The sequence below is a fragment of the Apaloderma vittatum genome, unplaced genomic scaffold (assembly GCF_000703405.1).
Source record: "Apaloderma vittatum isolate BGI_N311 unplaced genomic scaffold, ASM70340v1 scaffold10206, whole genome shotgun sequence".
In the NCBI taxonomy this organism is placed as follows: Eukaryota; Metazoa; Chordata; class Aves; order Trogoniformes; family Trogonidae; genus Apaloderma; species Apaloderma vittatum.
Genome location: NW_009722285.1, coordinates 11,232 through 18,978, shown reverse-complemented (window position 1 = coordinate 18,978; position 7,747 = coordinate 11,232).

The window sequence follows — 7,747 nt, the reverse complement described above, 5'->3', positions numbered from 1 at the left end:
CACAAGGACCCAGTGAGCCCAGCTTAGCTTCTGTGGAGTATTCCTCTTAAGCTTCCCTGGAGTCTTTTCTTCAGACTGGGGACTGCTCAGTTCTTAGTTTCTTCCCAGTGGTGAATTTTTTTGGGAAGTTTTGAGGAAAATCCCTACAGATTTTCTGAGTTATTGGAGAGTTGAGAATGACAGGGGGTATGTGGGAAATATCCACTTCCCTCTGCATTGCAAGCGAGCGCTGGCTCACGAGTAACTCACTCTGGGAATCCCCTCCTACATGTTACTGTCAATAAAGAGCTCGGAGCGGAGCTGGGTTTCAGGAAGAAACAAAGAAAATTGAAAATGAGAAAGATTCCCTGTTTCATGGCCACACCCAAATATTGAAGTGTCTAGCAATGAGTTTTAGGTGCTTGGCATCTAATTTCTGTGCCAGGTCCGATATTGGTTGTGCCTAGGGTAGATTTCGTGGTGGAGATGGCAGAAATTTTTCTTTACGTATCGGATTTTCCCGCTTGATCACTGGATGCAAATTGAGTTTCCGTCTTATTGCTCTTGCTGCCTTTAGCTGTTTTTTTAATTTATTTTTTTCAGATGAGTCTCTGTCTCCTGTTCCAGACATACAGGAAAGCAGAGCAGCAGAACTAGAGAAACTCCTTTTTCGTGTCTCTCTGTATATCCAGAGTGAAACCGGCTGCAACAGCTTGTCTGGAGAAACAGAAACCTGACTAAAGGCTCCTGCTTTTGCTTAGAGACTAGTTTACGTCTTCTGTTGCTTTTTCTTAAATATAAGAATTCCTTAGAAAAGGCACAAAATATTAAGCACAGAGAAGCTATGTTCTTACACAGTCAAAATACAGTTATACAGTTACATACTGAGTTTGTAAAGCTACCGGCTGAACATTCCTTTCACCCATGTGGTTTCCTTTTTCCAATCAGATCAGAATGAACGCAGATAACTCTGGTGAGCTCACATTATTCTGTGGGCAACAGCTTTTTTGCATTTCTTGGATTGCTGAGACATCTGTAACCTTTTTACAATGTGAATGTCACACACTCCTGCATTGAAACATGTGAAGTTTGGGGCTGAAGTTTTTACGCGCTGCAGTACGTTACCAGGCAAAGTTGCCACCCTGTAGGCCCTCACACTTTTCCTGCCCATTGCTGCCTCAATTCTGAGTTATAGGCATGGTTTAACGAGTGTGATTAATCTGGCATAATGAAGGCTGCCACTGATGTGTTATCCTCCTTTTTCGCTTGTGATGAGTTAGTTTTTTGAAAAGGTGAGCCCACTCTCTTCATTACCAGTTTGCTTTTACACCTGATGCTGTGCACCCTTTAGGGGGATGTGGAGAGGCTGCATGGCCAAGGGGGTCAACAAGGGCATTCCCACTGAAAGGTGCAATCCTGCTTCTCTCTCCTCTGCTTCTGGCTGCATGATTCTCCTCTCCTTTGCACTAGTTCTGGTACACCTCTGATCCTTAAATGATCTAATTCACCTGCCAGTTTAGGAGAAAGTTTCTATTTTTTTCCCTTGTCTTACACCAATATGGCGTGTTGAACCAGCCTCTGGGGAGGCCTGCAAGGAAGGCAGTGGGAGCGTATGGGGTTGGAAGGGAAAGGCAAGCCAGATCCCCTTTGCTCACATGGGGAAGGCATGAGATCAGTGCCACTTTGTTGTCCGGCTGCACCCCAGGGTTGTGCCAGGCTGCAGGAGAATTTCCACATTCGGAGAAACTCTGCGTCCTTGTAAACATATGTTTCCTTCTGTAAGTGATGCACTCAAGTAGATGTGGTATTTTTCATGAGTGGCAAGGCAAACATGCTGAACATGGCGAAGTCTGTTTGCTTGGCAAAAGGAGGTTGGTTTTATTTCTAAGTAGATGAACTTTATCGAATCCGTTCTATCCTCTTGGAAGGATATCACTATCGGGAGTCTCAGGAGGTCATTTGAGAACATGTAAATCTTTCTCAACACGGAAATGCCACAGGGTTTGCTTCTGCTTTTTTGCTGTTATGCTTTTAAAATATCATTGGTCCCAGGGGACTGCCTGGCTGAAAATAAAAGTGCTGACTGCTGGCTAAGGGTAGCATCTCTACCTATACTGCACTCAAAAGACATGCACCTTTTAGCGAGCCCAGAATGCTACCGTATCATATAAAAAGTTGTTAGAAAATACTATCAAGGCAAGTCCCTTCACGCCCTGCTGCTCTCACCATAGCAAGTAACCTCCGGTATAGTTTTAAATGCCTGGTAGACAGGGATTTCATCCCTGCACCGGGAAAAGTGCTCCAGCCTTAACAGACCTCGTCATCGGTCGCTGCTGCCGACCTGCTGAGAGCCACTTCCTCGCGCTGCCCTGCCCCGTGAGCCGCCTGGCCAGTGCCTCCAGCAGCCCCTGCCCAGCCCTCTCATTCACTCCCTCTGTGGCTTTTGCAGCTTTCACACACCTCTGGGCTGCTTTGGTCTCATTCTCTTAGTCACCCTTTGGTTAACTACCATCCGCTGTGCTGCACGCTTATTTAGGGCTGTTTAATCTCTCCTCCAGCCAGTCCTCCAGCTGCGGGGTTATTGCCAAGGCTGTCCTCTGCAGAGAGTTCGTGAGTCAGTACCCAAGCAAGTACTGGGGTTTTATAACAAGTTAATGGCTGACAGGCCTGTAGCATTGTTAACTGTACTGGTCAATATTGCTATGGCTGTGAGCAAGTAATTTAGAAGCACCAAAAAAAAAAAAAAGAGTTGTAGAAAAAAAGAAAAGTTTTGCTAATTTTGAGTGTGCTTTTGTGGGAGGTATCATACTTGATTTTCCTGGTTGCTGGACACTTTCACCTTCTGTTAGTTTCAAAAGTGGGCTGGCTACTTAGGGATCCTGCAAGGCAGCAAGATTTTAGCAAGCGGTGAAGAAAACTCTAGCCTTAAGCAGTGAGGAGGACCTCAACTTCAAAAGCTGTGCTGTGAGGACAGCAGTATGCATGGCAGTGATGCTGGAGGAATTAGGAAAATTATCTGAGAACATCTTCAGCTGGGAGACAAATATAGTGGAAGTACAAAGTGATCCAGTCAGCAAGGGACAGAGTCTGCAGGGGAAAAATTAACAAATTTATTTTTATCTTTGTGTGCGACAAATCTTCCCCAAAGGCCTGTCTTACACAATTGCCACATCTAGTTTCTGCCCTCAAGCTGGGAAATCGGGAGAATGCTGAGCCGGTTGCAGGAATTTGATCTCTAAAGGAACTAAAACATGCAAATCCACTGAGGACTTCCAGATTTAGTATCCCCGCTGTCTTTTTTTATTCTAGCGAGGTCACCGACTCCACGTGCTGGGAATGGAGAAATGGGGAAGGATCAGAAAGGCTCTTCCCTTTGCTCTTTTCCCCAAGTCAAAGATCTGTCCCTGTCCTTCTGTCCCTATCACTGGTGTCCCGGCTGGTATGCAGCACAGGACATAAGCAAGCCCTCCTTCCTCTTCTCCCTCAACAGCACCCATGTGGAGGGCTCGGCAGCAAAGGGGAAGATCTTAAGACGCGATATATTCCCCATCCCACCCCCAGTACTTTGGCGTCTCATGTCCAGTTTCTTGCTCAGAACTGATCTCCCAGCTGATGCCAAGATTAGAAATTTGCCGACTGACTTGCGATGAGTTGTGATCTTACTCATGTTATAAACAAAGGACACTGGACATACCCAGCCTTGTCCCAGCCGGGGCAGCAGTGACTCAGAAACCAGATCTTTATCTGGAAAAGTACTGAAGCATGAGCTGGAGCAAGAGGGAGGGGTACTGGCCAGCTGGAGCTGCCCCAGCACTGCAGCCAGACCCTTTACCAGAGTATTCAGATTCTGTCTTCTCAGTTGCTAATTGCAGATCATGGACCTTTTGCATGATTAATGGAGTTTCCTTCCCTTTGAAACCAGGTTTTTGACAGAGCTGTGACTCAGTAACAGCATTTCCTTTCATTGCCCATATGGCTGGGTTGCCTCGCTGGCTTTGGTGGCAAAAAGGCAATTAGGGTGGCATGGCATGACCTAGCTGAGAGGCGTCCCTGCCCATGACAGGGAGGTTGGACTAGATGATCTCTAAAGTCCCTTCCAGCCTAGGCCATTCTATGATTCTGTGATTCTATGGCATCTGCTTTCTGATGAGCAGCAATTAAGACTGGAGAAAGCAGAGCATTCGGTCTGCGACCTTCGGAGGAGTCTGCAGTTGTGTGTCTAAGTAAGAGGCAAGTAAGATTGATAATTACAGGGCCTCAAGTTACACGCTGCTGGTATAAAAGAAAAAGGATTAGTGTGCACCCACAAAGATGGGCTGTCTCTCTGTCTATGGATGCAAGAAGGTGTCCTCTGGTTTTTGCAGACTTCAAGGATTTCTTCACTAAAGGTTTTGCACATGAAACAAAACAGCATTAAAAGGGAATGAGGGCTGCTGAAGGAGTTAGGCACAAAAACACTGTGGGAATACGGTAATCATCGCCAAATGAAGCAGTACAGAGCTGGGCAAAGCAAGGTTAGTGTTTTGGTTAGGAAGAATGTGGCAATGCATAGTCAGGAGGTGCATAAAGTCATGCAAGGTGTGCTGTGCCCTTGCTGCAGTGCTCCAAGCAGGGTGTCCCGAGGTTACAGTGCAGAAACAAGCAGAGGTGAACTTTTAGAAAAAACTCTTTAAACCATTTCCCTACCTCAGACCTGCCATGACATCATCGTAAACTAGGATTTATTCTGTCACTTAATTGCTGCAGGCACGCAGCACTAGGGCGAGTGGTTTCGGGGAAGTGAGACGGAGTTGAACTCCTGCCAAATGAAGTTACGTCGCTGCTTTCCTTTGGGAAGCCTTCTCTTATTCTCATCTCTTTCACTACATTTGGGATGAGTAAGGGAACGTGACCTCACAAGAGAGCACCGTGGCAGGAGTGAAACAATCAGGGTTTGCAGCTGCTTTGCTTCACCAGAACACCCTAGAGTAGCATCGGGCCTGTTCGTGACCGGGGGTTGTGCAAGAGGAAAGGGCTGCTCTTACTTCCTCTGCATGCCGAGACCTCCCTTTGGCATGCATCTTCTTGCTGGAGTGGAGTCCAGGTATAAGAAGCCTCAGAGTCTTGTCAGGCACTCACGTCCATGTTAATATATAGTCACAGACTCCTTAAAGAGGACAGCCAGCAGAGCCTACCAGCACCCACTTTTCTGCCTTTCATCCCATTCTCCTCATTGCATGCAGTTTTTACAGCAAAACGCAGAGGAAGGCTGTGGTTTCAGGCACTGCTGAAATGATGTCTCCAAATGGAAGCTATCTGGGCATCTAATGGAGTCTTTCTGTGATTAGTGTATTCACAGGAGTCTGTCACATCTGTAACACAGGATGTTTGCTGAATTTTAACTCCATGGAAAGCTTTGGGAGAATCTGATGCCTCACTGGTAAAATCACCTGGGATAAAGAAAAAAATAAAAGAGAGTGCCTAGTCCTTTAAAGACTCAGCTTTTCAAAATTTTTCAACTGATTACATATTTTTTGGTAATTTACATAAAATATTGCTTTGTCCTCAAAGGATAAAACCTGCAAATTTGGAGAGAATGCGCTAGTCATAAAAAACGAGAGGGCTCAGCTGCAGAATTACCCGGGGGCTGTTGAGTGTGATTTCCGCACTGACTCCAGGGGAAAGCCAGCAGGAGAAGGCTGCAGCTCCACGAGACGTGTTTTCCTCAGCCGACCCAGCCCCAGTTACCAAAAGTGCCACGAGGCAATTTGCATCTTCTTCCAGAGCTGCCCTGAGTCCCTTTTTCCAGCCCACACCCAGACATAAGGCAAGAAAGGTGTCAGCACCCTGGCAAAGCAAGCATCCCAGGTGCATGTTCTTAGGCAAACTCAGTGATACCAGTAATTTAAGACAAGACCAGCTGCTGTTGCAAAGATAAATAGGGACCTTTATAGGGGAAAAAAAAAAAAAAAAGGCTACGTAAGGCTAGTTTGACTCTCCTGGTTTCAGAGGAATATTGATAATTTGCTTCAGAGCTTTTTGCAGAGCTGTTGGTCAGAAAAATACACAGAGCTGGTGTCTTACCTGCTGCTTGTATAGGGGCAAAGGACTCCAGGCCCACCAAGAAGTACCATTCCCTTCATGTGAATTGCTTTGTGCGTTGTGTCTGAAGTGGAATAACACAAGGTAAGACCAAAAAAAAAAAAGGAAAGCGGTTTGAAAGAAATGGAGAACAGAAGGAAAGAGAATGGCTTTGGGGTTTTTGTTCACCAGCAATTATCTGAAGGCTTCCAACAGTTCAATGCTGCTTCTCTGGAGTGTTGCATGGTCCTTTATTGTCTTCTGCAGTCAAATACTTCTGCAGGACATCTGTCCTAGAGGCAATCTTCTCTCCCATACTGCATGACTACATGTGTGTTCAGAATAAGCAAGCTCTCTGTGGCCAGGGAATTTCTGAAACATGGCTTGGGCAAAGAGTGAGGGGAAATATGGATACAGACTCAACAGCTATCCTGCTTGCTGACTCTCAGAGCGAACAGAAAAGGATGGTTTTTCTCTATACTCACCTTTCTGTCTAATTAGCCCTGCCATATGGGGCAGCTGCAGCACAGGTGTAGTTTGAGTGCAACATCTTTTTCTGCCTGGAGAACAGCAAGTTAGCCCTCTCATAGATTTAGCATTGCCACATGCCATGAACTTCCAGTGACGGAGCAATGTGTGGGCACAGCAAGGGAGCAGGTGGGATTCGGGGGAGTGGGAGGAGGAGGGATTCTTTTTTTCTTTTGTAGAAAAGTAATTAAAAATTATTTCCACAATAGGTACCTTCCTCACAGTCTGGTTATAGAGAGCATTGAGCACAGAAATGGGACTGAAATGAATTTTCATTTTTGCTTTGCAGTTCACCTTTAAAGTGAAAGGGGACTTTTGTGGGGCTGAATGACTCTTTGTGGACTTTGGTTCCTTCAGGCTTGCAGCATTCAGGTTGCAGTTTCAAGGGTGCAGAGCCTTTTAAGGGTAGATGTGACATCAGCAGGAGTTTCCAGCCCCTGTACATGTACTGCCAAGAAGGTTTTTGTTCTCCTTTTGGTTGCAAAGGAGATTCAAGGCGCAGAGAATCTCATGCAACTCATGATGCGATGTCACCCTGACATTTACTCTACGCCTACTCTTCCCCTATTGCTGCAAAAGAAAATATAAAATTTGGCTCCACAATCTCAAAATTTGACTGGCTGCTCTTGTGAGTCTTTCCAGCAATAGTAAGAGCTGGACTGTGAGGGCAATCAAAGGTGTTGTCAAAGAAAAAAAACCACACACATGCACAAATGCATGCAGACACGCAGGAGGAACTTCAAGAATCGCAGCCACAAGTGGGCTGCTTTTAAGGCGAACAGAAGGAAATGCTTTTTCACACAGCATGTAATCAAACTGTGCAACATATCACAGGATATTGTGGAAGCCAAAAATAGATGTTCGTTCCTGACAAGGCAAGAACTCTTCCTGAAGGGTAGGTCTAGCGGTAGCGATTAAACTGCTGATACCAAGAAATCCCTAAATTCCTGTCTGCTGAAGGTTGGCAGGATATGTCAATTCTTATCTTGTGCAGTGTGGATGAACTAGTTTCTCTACCATTTTGCTACCAGTTGCTGCCTGACACGGGTCAGTGGACTGAGTGGGCTCCTGGTCAGCCCCAGTCTGGTTGCTCAGTCTGCAGTACATTGTAAGGGCAAGTGGGGGAAAGTAGAGGCAGTGGGAGAGGGGAAGAGTTTGCATCTTTCCCTTTGGAAGACCA